The following is a 16397-nucleotide window of genomic DNA, read 5'->3' as shown; positions in this document are numbered from 1 at the left end:
AGAGAAATCAAATGTAAGGCGAAAGGAAGTGCGAGCAGAGATTGAAGACGCAGAGAGAGTACAGATGCAGACGGAGTGTCCGGGAGACTCTGGAAGGAGAGGAGAGGGGGTCTCGTCTTTGCTGGGGGCCTGGGGGTTTGGTTCAGGACGGTGGTCCTGTGCACATGTCTTCTCAGGCAGCCGGGAGCAAAGACGGGGTTTTCCGTAAGTCACTGATGCCCTGGAGGGAGTCGGGGGTCTGGGTGAGTCGGGCCTCTTGGAAAACGTTCGTGACGAGCCCGCCCGGTCACCCCTTAGGTATTGTCTACTGTGCTGGAACACTCCAAAGAGCTCATTAAATCCTCGGCCTTCTCGAGGAGGATGCACACGCGGTTCCGCAAGCCACGCGTAAGGCGTGGGTGCGGGTGCGGGTGCCGGCAAGAGGAGAGGCAGCGAAACAAGCAGTCTTTCGAGGGGTCCCTTCAGTTTCCCTGCCTCACTCCTGTTGCGCGACCATCCCCACCGTCCGTCTGCCCAGACGGACTGCTCCTTCAACTCGAACTCCCCACCCGCCTCCCCCGGCCCCCGGCGACCACCATTCTACTTTCTGTGTCCGTGACTTTGATTACTCCGGGGACCTCAGAGAAGTGGAACTGTGCAACATTGGTCTGTTCCCACAAGGCTTATTCCGCTGAGCAGAGCGTCCTCAGGGTTCACCCGTGTCCTAGCAGGTGTCAGAATTTCCTTCTTCCTGAAGCTGGATGATATGCTATTGTGTGGCTGTCTCGCGCACGTTGAAAGGGTAGAAGACCCTCAGCGACTAGTGGCGACACGCTAGTTTTCCAGTGGGGACGGTGTTTTTCCCACACATTACTTCATCTGGTCCTCTGGCGACATCTGGAAATAAGCATGATCGCCCCGTGTCACCCGTGAGAGGCCGGGTCTCCGAGAAGCCGAGGGACGGCCGAGGCCACGCTCCCGAGTCGGGGAGCAGGACTCAAACCCCCCAGAACCCCGGCCTCCTCCTGGCTCCCATGACACCCTGGTCCCAAATGCTGAAAGCAGAACTTACTCGTCGTTGAGGCTAAAGTTCACTTTTTGATTTCACCCCCCTCCTGTATGCGTTTGCCAGCTTCTAGCCGGGGCTCAGTTAAGATGAGGGTAGTGACAGACTCTCCTGGCAAAAACAACCACTTTGAGACAGAGGAAGGGAACAAAACCTACCCCAATCCCAGTCTCCCCGCTGTGAACCACCAAGGCTATCTCCTTCTGGTCTTTTTATAGGAGATCAGAATGACCGCGAGGGCCGCGGGACAGAAGGAAATCTCTTATTTATTTTTGAGAGAGAAAAAGAGAGAGCACAAGCAGGGGAGGGGCAGAGACAGAGGGGGACAGAAGATCCGAAGCAGGCCCTGTGCTGACAGCAGAGAGCCCGACGCGGGGCTCGAACCCACGACCTGCAAAATCACAACCCGAGCGGAAGTCGGGCGCTTAACCAACTGAGCCACCCAGGCACCCCTCCAAAGGAATTTTTATCTGTTAAAGTAGACTTACAGGATCCTGGGGCGTCCGGATAATGTTAAGCCAGGATTCCCTTTGGCCCCCGGCAAAGTGTCATCATGGAGGCAGCCGAGCTCCTAGAGGGAGGTCACTCTGCTGGTTTCAAGGACTTGGCAATGGGCTAGAGGCAGCGAGGGAATTTAATTTTTCATTTGCCTGAGTTTTCCACATCACCCTGGCAAGCACTTTAACCCCTTTCCTTTGTTCTTGGGTAGCCGGGAGTGTTCGAGGAATATCACACTTATTCCGCATTGGGGGTGGGGCTGTGCTGTTAGCTCCACTCTGCCCTCCGCCTGCCCCACGCTCCCTCGTCACTCTTCACACAGCCCCTCTGCCACCCCACTGGAGGAGGTGGGACGGAGAAAGAAAAATAAGGCCATTCTAGAAGTCCAGCTTCGGGGTACAGGCAAAGCTCAGACTCAGGCTCCTTTTACTGCTGCCACCACGGGAGAGCCTGGGGACCCGTCCTCGGAGACAAGACGCTGAGTGGCATCCCACCGTGTGCTCCCCACCCCCGGACCACTTTCAGGTAGGGCCGTATTGGCGGTCATTCCAAGCACAGCGACGTTTCTTCACTGAATGTAATAAACCGGGGACGTTAGTGCTTCCGCCAAGGGCCAGGGTCAACGCTCCGCATGGAGGACACCAAAAGGAAGGTGACCTGTCTGTGACTGGAGACAGACTGGAGACAGGTCCTCCTCATGACCCCACAGCGGACCATTCTGGAGGCAGCTGTGTCGTGCTGGGGTGGAGCGACTAATTCTGCCAGAGACAGGGAGACGACATGCAAGTCCTGGAAGGCTTCACGGAAGAGACGTCGTTGGAGCCGAGTCCTCCGGGCAAAGCTCCACCAGGTGACACGTGGGGCCAGCGCACTCGATGGAGCGCACAGGGCACGCATCGATGAGCAGAGCGTCTGCAGGGAAGGGCCGGGTGGTGAGTGACAGGAGATGTTCTGGAAAGCAGGCACGTCCACCATCTGCGAGAGCCTTTAAGAAGACATACGCAGAAGCTGGGACTTTCTCTGGCAGGCAGTGGGGAGCCAGGAAATGTCTGGAATGGGGGAGAGTCAAGGGACACGTCAGCACCTGATGGCCAGCCACAGGAGAATGGGGAAGGAGGTGAAGTTCGGGGCGGCGGCTGGGAAGGAACGGGAACACTCCGTCAAGCCCTCCCCCCGCCGCACCACCACCGCGGGCAGAGAGGACGGGCGAGGAGACAAAAGGCTGTCACAGAGTGCTTCTTGGGAACAGATGTGCCCTCGGTGGTGGCCTCGGGCCCTCAGCGCAGTGTGTCGGTTAACAGCCTCGGCGTGCCTGGGCTGGAAAGGCTCCACGCACTCCAGCTGATGAGGGCTGGCTCTTTATTGCCCATAAAATACCATCCACGATGCACAGTGGGGGGATTGGGAGGCTTTCACATGAAGCAGAAAGGCCTGGCTGGTGGGGCCCAGCCTTCCAGGAGAGCTTCGGGTCATTTGAGGGGTGTAGAGCCATTCTCTCCCCGACCAGCCTGCAGGGGAGACTGAAATGCCACCATTAGAGACTCATTCCTCTGACATTTGATATCTTCTTTCCAAACACCCAGCTTTAGAGGTGGCATTCAACTTGGCCCCGCTCTCTGAGCCTTGGTTTCTATTAAGAATTTGCTATTTTCTTTAATAATGGTAGGACCTCGGGGTGCCTGGGTGGCTCAGTCGGTTAAGCGTCCGACTTCGGCTCGCGTCATGATCTCAAGGTTCGTGAGTTCAAGCCCTGTGTCGGGCTCTGGGCTGCCAGCTCAGAGCCTGGAGCCTGATTCAGATTCTGTGTCTCCCTCTCTCTCTGTGTGCCCTTTTCCATTCATGCCCTCTCTCTCTCTCTCAAAACTAAATAACCATTAAAAAAAGTAATAATAGCGGTAAAACCTAGATCCTCCAAGGTTGGCGTCAGAAGGACACTTCTGGGGTGGGGGCCAGCTCTTCACCACCCTTCACCTTGAAGATCTTAACTGCCATGGCCACGCTGGCCTCAGGACGTTCCCTTTTTATTTTTTCAACGTTTTTTAATTTATTTTGGGGACAGAGACAGAGCATGAACAGGGGAGGGGCAGAGAGAGAGGGAGACACAGAATCCGAAGCAGGCTCCAGGCTCCGAGCCATCAGCCCAGAGCCTGACGCGGGGCTCGAACTCACGGACCTCGAGATCGTGACCTGGCTGAAGTCGGACGCTTAACCGACTGCGCCACCCAGGCGCCCCAGTACGTTCCCTTTTTAATGTTCAGGTAAGATGTGGACACTTACCCTTCTATCCAAAGACTGGTCAGGGGTGACAGCTGGCAACTAATGGAAGTATAACGTGTGACATGCGCTGCACGGACCGGGTGGCACAACACATCCTAGTCTTTGCATCATAGGCCCTGTTCTAGTTGAACAAGTTACTGAGGAAAAGAGGCCCAGTGGCATTCCTGAGCCAATTCACGTGGACCCCGAGGTCTGGCGACCTGCGTCTCTTTCTAATTCTGGGTGTAATGACTTCCCGTCCGTAGCTTGAAACCCGCCACCAAATGATTTGCACCGTGGGAACTGGCCAACACTACAACTCACGATTTTTTTCCTCCCCAAAGAGCTGGTGGTGAAACATTTACCAGCACACCCCTGGTTACTGTCACGTGCCTACCCGATGACCCAGCAATCCCCCCTCGGCATATATACCTGAGAGGAAAGAGTCCATACATCTACCAAAGGACAAGTGCAAGAAGGTTCTGGCAACTGTATCTGTGGAAGACAGAAGAAATGGTCTAATGTCCACCAATAGGAGAAAGGGTAGACTGTGCTCTACCTGGACAACGGAATACACCCCAGAGGTTAAGAGGAAGCAACAAAATAAGGCAATAAGAGAGAGGGAGGCAAACCATAAGAGACGCTTAAATGCAGAGAATAAACTGAGGGTTCCTGGAGGGGCAGCGGTAGGGGAATGGGCTAAATGGGTGAGGGGTATTGAGGAGGTCACTTGTTGGGATGAGCACTGGGTATTATATGTAAGTGATGAATCACTAAATTCTACTCCTGAAGTCATTATTATACTATACGTTCACTATCTTGGATTTAAAAATACAATACAGTAGGAACCAATAAATGACACACAACAGACATTAGGTTGAGTGAAAGAGGTCAGACACAAAGACCACATTGTTGGATTCCTTTTATGTAAGCTTCAAGAATGGGCAAAACTAGTATATTGTGATAGAATTCAGAATAGTGGTTCCCTGCACGGGGGCAGCTGGGATTGACTGGGAAGTGCATGAGTGGCCCTTGTGGGGTGTTGTTTCACGTCTTGATGTAGGTGACGATTACATGGGTGTGCGGTGTGCACATATGTGAAAAGAAATCATGGGGCGCCTGGGTGGCTCAGTCGATTGAGCATCAGACTTGGGCTCAGGTCACGATCGCATGGTTTGTGAGTTCAAGTCCCGAGTAGAGCTCTGCACTGACGGTGGGGAGCCTGCTTCAGATACTGTCTCCCTTACTCTCTGCTCCTCCCCCACTCGTGCATTTTCTCTCTCTCTCTCTCTTTCTTTCTCTCTCTCTGTCTCTCAAAAATAAACATTTAAAAGAAAACCAAACAGGGGCACTTGGGTGGCTCAGTCTGTTAAGTTCAGACTTTAGCTCAGGTCATGATCTCAAGGTTTGAGTTCTGACAAACTCAAACTCAGGGCTGACAGCTCAGAGCCTGGAGCCTGTTTCAGATTCTGTGTCTCCCTCTCTCTGCCCCTCCCCCGCCCATGCTCCGTCTCTCTCTCAAAAATAAAGCAACATTAAAAAGAAAAAAACTAAAAGAAAACCAAACAAACAAGTCCAAGTATTTGTCAAGGACTGAAAGGTACGAGGCTCCACGTCGGGTTGGGACAAGGGTCAGTAGGGACCGTGCACAGGGACGAGCCAACCCCAGTACGACTACCAATCGGGGCTCTTGGCTATAAGCACAGAAGCTGGGTCTGCACTGTCAGCAAAAAATGGTCTCGTTGAAAGGACCTGGGTAGGAGGGCTGGAGCTTCCAGAAGCACCGCCCACACCATCCGCATGGTGCCATTGGGCTGGTCCAATGTGGAGCTCGAGCTCAGTGATCCTGAGACCCGGCAGTCACACCACGGCCACTTCTGCAGCAAAGACTATTGCCGCCGGAGAGAGGAGAAAGGGGTCTCCCCCCACTCCTGCCCCACTGAGACTCAGGAGCTCAGGACTGGGTTCGGGTGGCCCAAGTGAATGACAAATGTCCACCACAGCACCCCGGCCTTCCTCGCTGCCAGAGTGCGTGTGGCGGGGCTGTGGAGCCGCACGGCGGGGTCTCCTTTTTCTGCTCCCTGCTCTCCTCCCCGCCGGCTTCAAGGACAGGATCTGGTGTGTGTGGACTACGGGCTGACTGTGGAACAAGGGTGTCCATTCCAGAAGCTGCCCAGACTGATTCTGGATCCGGAGACCCCAGAGGGAGCCCCTGCCCCCGCGGACAGCCAGGCGGGCCCAGTACCATCATTCACACTCATGTCTTCAAAATCCTGGGCTGGGAGGCCCCTGGGCTGGGGGGATGGGCACTGCTTCTTAAAGTCACAGCAGGGAAGGTGGCATAGGAGGCAGGCAAGCGGACCGAGAGAGCCTTCGGGCTTGGCCCCTGAGAGGTTGAGGGAGGACAAGAGGGCAAGACTGGATGGTGGCCGAGGGCCGGGGGCCGCTGTCATGTCGCTCTGCCTGTGTCTGGGAGCCTCGGCTTGCAGATTGCTCGGCTCCCTACTCCCCACGTATCACTTATAACAGCGACAAGGACTCCACGGCCCTCGGCGCTTTAGGGCCAGTATGTCCCCCAATGATTGGTTCTTCTTATCTTCATTTGAGACACGACGAGGCTGAGGCTGGGGGTTCACCTCACTAGGAAGTCCCAGGCTCAGGGTCTGAACTGCTTTCTTCCATCGCAGAGCTGGATGCTTGGGGGGCTAGATGGGCCCTGCGTGTTAGGGGAGAGGGGAGGGAGCACAGAGAGGCGAGGGGTTGGGGGGGGGGGCAGGGGGCAGGGCCCCAGCCACAGGACTTCCCAGGCTATGGCGACATCTGGGTCAGCTCCCAGGACTCACAAGAGAGAAGGTGCTCAAAGCCTCGGGAGGAACTTGAGATGTGGCACCGGGAGCGAGGCCCCAATGTGTGTCCATCCTCCCAGCCGGGCTGTACGAACACACAGTAGGTACTTAAGAAATGTTAGTTGAATGTGGTAAATCCCACCAAGCCCATGTAGCAAAAATAAATTAATCCTACGTATTTCTGCTTAACTATGGCCAAGCATCTCAGGGCGGTGGGGGTGGCCATGGGCAGGGAGAGCGGGGGAGATGGTCCTGGGTGTTTGTGCCGGTAACTGTTGTGCAGGTAACCGTGAGAACAGGAGGAACTCATGTTTTTCCGCTTTGCAGTTACTTTTATTAAAAATCACAAATTCACCAAATTCTTCTAAATAAATCTAGTCCTGCCAGCTCATGCTCTGACCCCATTCCCCAGCAAATGCCCAGCTCAGGCATGTGTTCCCAAGCCCCTCCCTGCAATTGTGTCTGTTGGACACAAAGGCCAATGTCCACAGCCACTCGGTGGCCCAGGGTGGGGCGGAGGTTAGAGTTTCATAGGGAGAGAACTCCCAGGCCTTCTCCCCAGGCCCCTCCCTTGCTTCCTTTGGACCTCTCCTTCCTCAAGGGCACCTAGCAGTCAAGATCACAGTGCCCCTAGCCTCGGCTTGGGCACCTTCAGAGGAAACGGCGAATCTTTTCTGCAAAGTCACCACCTCCCAGGCCACACGACGTCAGGACATTCCCCTAGGGTTCAGGTGCCCAGACACAGATCCCACCAAGCAGGCCTTGGCAAGGAGTCACCATCCCCATCACCGACCAGAGCCACCGTCGAGTTTCAGCATGCTCCGGGCCACCCAGTCACAGGGCCAGAACCAGGACCAGCCAAGGTCCGCGCAGCAGCTGGCTCCAGCCCCCAGGGGTGACCTGAGACGAGACCCTGCCTGCGCCTGCTCGCCCTGGTGTCCGCTGCGTGTCTGGGGCCCTCAGCATCTCCGAAAACTTGCACAGCCTGGCACCAGACAGTCCCGCGTTCCAAGTCCCCTCTTCTGCGGCTGCCCGTTGTGTCCCCTAGACCCCATGCCCCACTCCCTCGAGCCCCAGCTTCCTCGTCTGGACAGTGGGCGTCCTCACAGCGCTCATGACCCGCCGTCTTCAGAGGAGTCAGGGAGATCAGATGTGAAAATGGCCTAGTACCGCCCAAGACACACGATGGGCGGCCCGCCGCCCATCACAGCAGTGGTGATCTTTACAGGATTCCATTCGGACTGCTCGCGTTCACACAATTATTTCTGCTGTGGCGCTGATCTGCGTGCCCGGGGCCCAGCCAGACCGCCGGGGTTCCTGCCTCCCTCAGCCCCTGCCCTGAGCCTGCTGTCACTCCCTGCTCCCTCCTGGATCCACCTGTGGGGACCAACCCTCCCACACCCTCCCCATCCCTCTCCCTCTGCAACCCCTACCCTGGAGTCAGCCTGAGCCCCCAGTCTAGACCAAGGTCACCCACCTCTAGGTTCAAGGGCAATAACACGCTCCCTTCCTGCCAGAAAGGCACCACACAAGTTTTGTCTGTTGTTATATTCCATGTTTAATAACTGCTTTCTAACAGAAACAGACATAAAAAAGAGGAAAGCAAAAGGGTTTACAGTGAGTAAGAATCCCTTCCCGGCTTCGCAGCCTCTATCCCTCCACCCTCTTCATCCCGGTGTGAGGTCACACCGCCCGCCCGTCCCTGATTTTCCTTACACAAACTGTGTGTCATTTCCCAATGCATCTGGCAGCCCTCTGCACACCAGGCGCACAGACCCACTTTATCCTCTCTAATGGAGCCTGGATTCCGCTGTGGGGGGCCCCATGGTGTGCAGTGTTTCAATCCCATTATGATGGAAATTTAGGTTGCTTCCATGCTGTAGTAAATAGCTTTGTGTATTTGTGCAAGTAATTCCTTGGAATGAAGTCCTAGAGGTGAATTGTTAGGTCAAAGTTCATCCGGGCTCTCTGCTCCCTGTGGGGTCAGCCCACGGCCTGCTGGGTGGTCCCCTTGGCCCTGCCTGGCCTGTCCACGGACCCTTCCTGTGAGCTCTGATATAGGCCTCACCACCAAGCCCACCCGTGTTGGTTTTTTTTTTTTTAATTATTATTTTACTTATTTATTTTTGTAGAGAGAGAGAGCCCTCGTGCAAATGGGGGAGGGGCAGAGGGAGAGAGAGAAGCTTAAGCAGGCTCCATGCTCCACAAGGAGCCCAATGTGGGGCTCGATCCCATGATCCCTTTGGATCATGACCTGAACCAAAATCAAGAGTCAAATGCTCAACCAACTGAGCCACCCAGATGCCCCAAACCCACCCATATTTTGATGGTGGTTCATTCACTCATTCATTCATGATCTCCTCCAGTCGGACCTTGTACTGGAGGTAGGGATCTACAGAAGGCCTAGTCCAGCCCCTGGAAGCTTGTGACCTTGGGTTAAATCTTCCTCTTCTGTGAGATCCCCTAGAACACACACACACACACACACACACACAAGGCCTCTGCCCCTCGTGGGCTCCCACAGCCGACGATGCAGGTCTCTTTGTCTCTACTGGAGATGCACCTACACACCTTCCAAAGACATCTTGTTCTGCCCCTGGTGGTAAAAAGAGTCCCCCCCTACGTTCCAGAAGACCAGGCCCTGTCCACCCCAATCAGACCAGGGCTAATGGGACTCCTGTCCTGGAAATCTGGGGACGATGAGACGTCTGGCAGATGGTTCTGGTTCTGGGGGCTTGGGGGTATGGCTGAGAATGAAAGCTACCCACGAGGCTACGTCATGGGAAAGCAGGCCCAGCACTGCCTGTCACCTGGGCATGGGGCTGGCACGCAGAGAGGGGCAGAGGGCAAATATCCCAGAGAGAGGCCGGGAGAGATGCCCTCTCTCCTGGCAGTTAAGTCCCGGGATATCCCCCTCATCCTGACAACAAGCTCACTGTATTTAAACTGGGTCAAGAGGGGCGCCTGGTGGCTCAGTCGGTTGGGCGACCGACTTCGGCTCAGGACATGATCTCACGGTTTGTGGGTTCGAGCCCCACGTCGGGCTCCGTGCCGACAGCTCGGAGCCCAGAGCCTGCTTTGGATTCTGTGTCTCCCCCTCCCTCTGCCCCTCCCCAGCTCACACTCTGTGTCTCTCTGTCTCTCAATAATAAATAAACATTAAAAAAAATTAAAAATAGTAAAATAAAATAAACTGGGTCAAGAGAGGTTTGCTCCTTCCGATCCAACACAGTGACGATGATGCTTCCCTCATCTGGCTGTGGGCTCCTGGGACAGAGACCCGGCTGTCCCCTTCTGCTCACCCAGCAAATGCTGACTGATGCCCTTACAGGGGCCTCACCCAGACCCTGTGAGGGTGCACTAAGCCCATTGTCCCTTTGCAGTCAGGACACTGAGGCCGAGAGGGTCCATCCTTTGCCAAGAAATGACAGGGTCATGTCTCACATTGGGTCCTGACTGAGTCCAGTGCGGCGGCTTCCAACACCGATGTTGCTGACTCAAATCCCATGTTCCCTCCACTTGTACCAAGTTACGTCGAAGCCCCAGCCCAACTCCCTGAACTAGGTGTGCACCCTGGATCCCTCCGAGTCTTGGCAGGGGGGAGGTTTGGGGTTGCACCAGCAGCACTTCTGAGAAACGGAAGGAACCCAAGCAAGGACCAGGCTGCACCCCACCGTGTCTCTCTGGGGTCCCCCAAGGGCTGCTGGGCTGGCCGCGCCCTGACTCCTGAGATCACCTCTGCGGCTGCACCGCAGTCCTCTGCTGGGAGCTTGAGGCCACGGGGTAATGACGAAGAGACGACAGACAGACCTGCCTCGCTTGGGAATGGGTGTGGTTTATTACCCTTCTGAAGCTCTGCATTGTGGGAAAAGGGAACAGTGCGCCTTGGAGGGACACATTGTGGCTGCGGCTTGTATCAGTTGGAAAATAAAAAAGTTTTCCCCCAGTGGGCTATTTCCCAACCCTGTCCCCGCCCATCGCCACGACAAGTAGAAGCGAGACTTCCATTCAAGGCACATATGTGACCCTTGCGCTCAGGGACTCCATCTGGGTCCTTGTCTTCACCCTTCACGGGCTCTGAGGCTCTGGGAGCTACTTGCCCAAGGGGGTTCCAGATGGACCCGCATGCTGGTGCCCCTGGGTCCTCTCTCAGGCCCCTGATAAGAACATGTGACTAGAACCAAGATGACGTGACTCTCAGGTGGGTTTGCTGGGGGACAGCGACCCTCGGAGACAAGTGGTCCTCTCCAGGGGGTAAGAAGGTACCTCTGAGAGCAGCCATAACCAAGGGGGATCTGGGAGGAAGGGCTGTTAGCCAAGGTGGGCTTCAGTCCCCTTTCCCTGGAGCAGAGAGCCCAGGGCTGCCCCCTCCTTCCCTCGAGACAGCTGGTCTCCAAGGGGGGAGGCCGCAGAACAGGTCCCTGGAGCCCTCCAGACCGCCCACCTTCCCCCAGGGTCCCAGCTGGTACAGGATGGACCTCTCACGCTAGTTTTGAGGCTCCATCTGGACGGAAGTCAGTGTCTGTTCTGGAGAAGGTGCCCCGGGAGTGACAGGGTCAGGGAGCCTCATGGGCTGGTATTTGGGTACAGCTGGCTTCCTGGGGCGATGGGACATGGGGGACAGATCCAAAACAAGCAATGAGAAAACATAGTGTGCTGAGAGCAGGCAGCGTCCTGCAGCTTCAAGAGGGCTTCCTGGAGGAGGAAATGCTACAGACACGTCTTGTAAAACCAGTAGGCGCTCATCCAGCAAAGCCCAGGGAGTTGGGGAGGGGAGGGTACCCAGGCCGAGGGATCGGCATTAGCAAAAGTGGAAGGAGGAGCATGAGCGTGTGAGGTACTGTAGCTAGTGTGAATTTTCGAGACGGGGAGCAGAGAGAAGGCTGGGAGAGTGGGCAGAGGGCAGCCGATGTCAGGGAGGAAGGACACCGAAGGCATTCAGGAGACAGGAAGCCAAGTCCTCAGGGCTTGAAACTCACTTCCCTTTGGCTCAGGGCCTGAGCATAGAGAACTAGAGGCCTGGGCAGGTCCCAGAACAGAAGTGGGCTTCATCCTACAGGTGGAACAATAACAAAAGTCAAGGGCACGAGGCCTGGGGACAGCAGGCAGGCAACAAGGCAGGCTATTACACTCAGACAGCCCTGGGGAGGGAGAGGCCCTCACAGCTATTAAACCTGGTCACTGATTGAAGAGCTTGTGGAGCATTCGCTAATGATGGCTCCAGGCTGTCCCCAGAGGCCTTGCTTCTGGAAGGTAGGGTGCTGCCAGTGAGCTCCAGGTAACAGGAATTCTATTAACATATAGCCTCAGTCCTCAGAATCTTGCTTTCAGGTTCTAAACACAGAAGATAAATGGCCCTTATCATTTTTATGTAGCTGGTGTCACTGACAAAGCCACACTGAGCTGCTTTTGAACTGTTTATTAGGCACTTCAAGACCTTTCTCCAGGAGGAAGACGCATCTGGGCTGAGAAATGACTCCTCGTTCAATGTGGTCCGACTCCCCAGGATCCAGGTAGAGATGCTCTCGGCTCCAATTAAAGCTGCAGGGCCTGTCTGAGCACTGGGCACCTGGCCTGGCTGGGGTGATGGCATCCATGCCCCCACCTGCAGGAAGCAGGCATCCTGGACTCAGCTGCTCAGCAGGCAGCCGGCCTCTCTCACCAATGGTGGCAAGAGAGGAAGTGGGGGGTCCGCTGAGAGCAGCGGCCTGATCTCACAGAGAATCCTCAGGGCCACTCCACGGGCAGGATGATGATCGCTGTCCCCCAGCGGGGACCCTGAGGCCCAGGGAGAAGCCAGGCCCAACACTGGCCACGGGCCCTGCGGCACCCTGGCCCCTCCACCTGGCACCTTCCCGTCCTTCCGGTCCTTTCCAGGGGCTGGGAAGGCCAGGGGCCTGGAATTGGCTGGGTGAGGCTAATGGGGGAACTTTTTTTTTTTTTCCTAATGTTTATTTTTGAAGGAGAGAGAGACAGAGCGTGAGTGGGGGAGGGACAGAGAGAAAGAGAGAAGGAGACAGAATCCGAAGCAGGCTCCAAGCTCTGAGCCATCAGCACAGAGCCCGACGCGGGGCTCGAACTCACGAACTGTGAGATCATGACCTGGGCCGAAGTCGGACGCTTAACCGACTGAGCCCCCCAGGCGCCCTGGCTAATGAGGGATCTTAACGCCACCTCACACTGGACAGAGTCACTTTGGACTCCAGCCTCGTGTCTTTGGGGACCTCTGTGAAGGTCAGGACAGAAGCTGTGAGCTATTTCCAAGTTCCAGACAACTTAATCAGGACACAATCCATCCTTTTGATTATAGACCTAGGTCCTAGACCATCTTTCAAACTAATGAGAAATCTTGTTTGGACGTGTCAGGCTCCCCCCGCCTCCCATTTTTTATTACTTCCTCCCAGAGCCTTGCCTGAATACAAATCTACCGGGTGCGGGGCCGCTTAGCGTGCCCATCCCCTCTGCAGCTGGGTGCTTTAACCCCAGATCCGCGCAGGACTCTGGGGAGCCCGAGCTTGCCCCAGGAGCCCGGGGCTGAGACCGGCCGCTGCTCCTGCGGGGGACCTGCTCTGGGGGCGGACTTCACACTTGCAGTTCTGTCTTACTCCCTGTTCCCTGTTGTTGAATGCAAATTTTCACGGGTGAATAAAAAATCCCACAAATGAATGGTTCGCGTTCCAAAAGCCGCTCTCAGCCAGCAAGAAAGTTGCGAAGACAACAGCAAGGTTGTTCTGAAGCAGAAGGCCAGGAAGAGGAGGGGAGGGCAGCGAGGGGAGGGGCGCAGGCACCAGCTGCTGGTCTGGGAGGGGCCTGGAGGTGGACAGGACACCCCAGACCGCGTCCAGGAGGCCAGATCAGACTGTCCGGGGAGACGGCGGTCAAAGCGAGTTGCGCCAGGGGCCCGTAAAGACCTTCCCCGGAGAGGGACATTTGCGTGAGGACATTTGTGTTTTTCAGCCCAGTGGCCTGAGCGGGACCCAGGGAAACAGCCCATGCCGGTGCTCAGAAGGCAGGCGGCATATAAGAACACCCACTAAGGGCTAACGTGGACCAAGTGTTTTACGTAACTTTAGCTCCCCGAACACTCGGCCTTCTCGTGGCAAAATGGGGAGAACCAGTCCCTGCTTCCCGGGGCTTCATGAAAACCAAGTGAAACAGCAAAGGCTCAGGAGGCCATGCCTGAGGCTGGCCGGTGGGAGGAGGGCCCTGCGGGCCGCGCTCCCCAAGTCCCCGCACCTCCTCCCTGGCGCCCCCGAGCGGGCACAGCCTGTGCCCGCTCCGGCTGGGCACTGAGTCAGAGCCTGAGTCACGGGCTGCTTCCTCCAGCGAGGAAGCTCTCCTTGGCACACGCCGTCCGGTTACTCAGCAAGTGACCCCGCGTGGGGACATCTGCCGCCCAGGGATCCGAGTTCCTGTGAAGCCTGGTGATTAGTTCAGGAAAGTTCCAAGGTGCAGCGTGCTTCCCCAGGGCGCTGGGGTGAGATCTCTGGACGTGCTTTCAGGAACGTGGCCGGGTGGCGAGGTCGGCCTTCCCAGTGCTTCCCCCGACCCCGCAGGTCAGTCTCCTAAAATGCCAGGGACCCTAAACAGCTGGGCTCTGGAACCAACCTGCTTGGTGGGCAGGTTGTTGGAAGGCCCGCCCTGCTGTGCACCTGCTGTGGTGCCTGCCCGTCCCCCACCCCACCCCCCCCCCCCCGGATGTCAGGAGAACAAACCGCTGCCCCCAGGGGAGAGCGAGGCCCGAGCTGCACTGCGGCTCACCTCCATCAGACCAGTGTCCCTCTCTGGGCACCCCCTCCTAGCTGCTCCTGGCCCCGGCAGCCCCCTGATGCCCCGGCTGGAACCCTCCCTGCCCCGATGGGGATGAGGTGGCCCAGAGAGAGCAGGGCAATCGCACTGCCAATTATGACTTCAGAGAAACGGTCTCGGGCTGAATCCGATTAGCCTCCCCAGGGCCGAGCGCGTCTCCCACGTGTGCCTCCCACACCCAGGCCAGTCAGTTCTCCGCGTCCAAGAAAGCAGGCCCGGCGCTTCCTGCCAGAGCTGGCTTCCAGCCTTAACAGATTTCACAGCCAAGGTATCTTTCCTGATACTCAGCTGCTTCAACCCATCACTCCTCCTTACTGCCGTGAACCTCGGGCTGCACGTTCTCCTCCTCCACGGTTGTGCCCTTCAGAGGTTGGCAGAGCAACTTATTTCTTGGCTAAGGGACAGGCCATCCGTCTTCTTAATCCGGCCTCATAAATCAGCCACGTGGGCACCCCCAGGCTCCCCTGCTGTCCCCCAACCCCTGAATCCTCTGGGCACTTCTCAGGGCAGCGCCAGAAACTCCAGCCCCTCGCGGGGTGGGGGGTGGGGGTGCATTGTGCTCCCAACATGCCCAGCACCGTCCTCCCTCCCCACTGACGGGCGAGGGGCTCGCAGCTGCTCGGGCAGGAGTCCCGCCAGCCGGCAGCCGCTCCTGTCACCAGGGCCTTCTCCTGGAACGGGGACGTCTTAAGCTTGTTGGGATCAATTGCCCGTGGCGTTCCGCTTAATCCCCCTGCCAGGCAACTGACGGCTTCAGCGGAGAGGAGGGGCAGGAAGGACTGTCTCAGGACCCTAAACCAACCCCTCAGGGGCACGGCCTTCAGTGTGGACAGTGGAGCAGGGTGCACTGGGGGTCTGAGGAGGAGGGGGAGTTAGAAACATCCCAGGGCCAAAGACCCCATATTTAGAAAAAAGCACCTGGACTGTAGCCCCTGGGGAACCCTACTTAGCCCACTCAAGGGGCAGTGGGATCACCTACGGTCCAGGGCCAGGCCTGGCACACGGCCAGCACTCAGGAAGGCTTCCTAAGAGTACAGGAGATGTGTTAACTCTGGTGAAGAGAAAAGGTGTGTGTGTGTGTGTGTGTGTCAGTAATTTCTTGATGGAGGGATTTTTTTTAAGATTCACAAAGTTAAGGGGTGCCTGGGTGGCTCAGTCGGTTAAGCGTCCAACTTCGGCTCAGGTCATGATCTCGCGGTCCGTGAGTTCGAGCCCCGCGTCGGGCTCTGTGCTGACAGCTCAGAGCCCGGAGCCTGTTTCGGATTCTGTGTCTCCCTCTCTCTCTGGCCCTCCCCCGTTCACGTTCTGTCTCTCTCTGTCTCCAAAATAAATAAACATTAAAAAAAATTCACAAAGTTAAGTATTCAACTAAAATTGATTTAACGTCTGCTCTATTCTGAGCAGGTACGGATGAAAATAACAGTCCTTGCTTGATAAAGTGTGTATGCCAGAAGGCTTCCTGGAGGAGTAAGGATTATTAACCCTGCCACAGGCTGGAGAGACTTGGGGACCATTAGGCTAGAGCAGAGGTCCTCTGCCTTTGGTCTAGTACAAGCAATGCTTGGGAACTTGTTGGAAATGCAGGTTCTCAGGCTGCATCAGTCACTCTGGGGTGGGGCCTGGCCCCCCGGCAGGTTACAAGCCCTCCAGGTGATGATTCGGTGAGAACCACTGGGCTGGGGTACAGGAGACCCACAGAATGGCTCTATCATTCCGCAGTTTGACAGTGTGCATCTGGGGAGCAGGCAAAGCAGAAACATTTGTGAAAGAATGAGATATTTGGTATTTCTTCAACGAGCATCCAAAGACGGGAAATACCAGGATCTTATGGACATTTTACCCGTTTTATCCTCCAGGTTGGACGTTACCAGAATTGCTCTATAAAGTCGCTCCCCGTTTGCCCACCATCCTCACCCCCATTCTTGCCTCTGGGAACCCCCTTC

At 56.3% G+C, this 16397-nt stretch overlaps 1 non-coding gene across 1 annotated transcript; it reads right to left on the bottom strand.

Annotated features, from left to right (window-relative positions):
* Positions 1 to 1408: 1408 nt before the first annotated feature.
* Positions 1409 to 1493, bottom strand: TRNAG-UCC (transfer RNA glycine (anticodon UCC)). Its single transcript has one exon. It is a non-coding gene; the product is annotated as a tRNA-Gly (tRNA).
* Positions 1494 to 16397: the final 14904 nt, after the last annotated feature.

This window comes from Prionailurus viverrinus, chromosome B4 (assembly GCF_022837055.1).
Source record: "Prionailurus viverrinus isolate Anna chromosome B4, UM_Priviv_1.0, whole genome shotgun sequence".
In the NCBI taxonomy this organism is placed as follows: domain Eukaryota; kingdom Metazoa; phylum Chordata; class Mammalia; order Carnivora; family Felidae; genus Prionailurus; species Prionailurus viverrinus.
The sequence above is the reverse complement of the archived record's forward strand: the minus strand, read 5'-3'. Positions and strand labels throughout refer to the sequence as shown.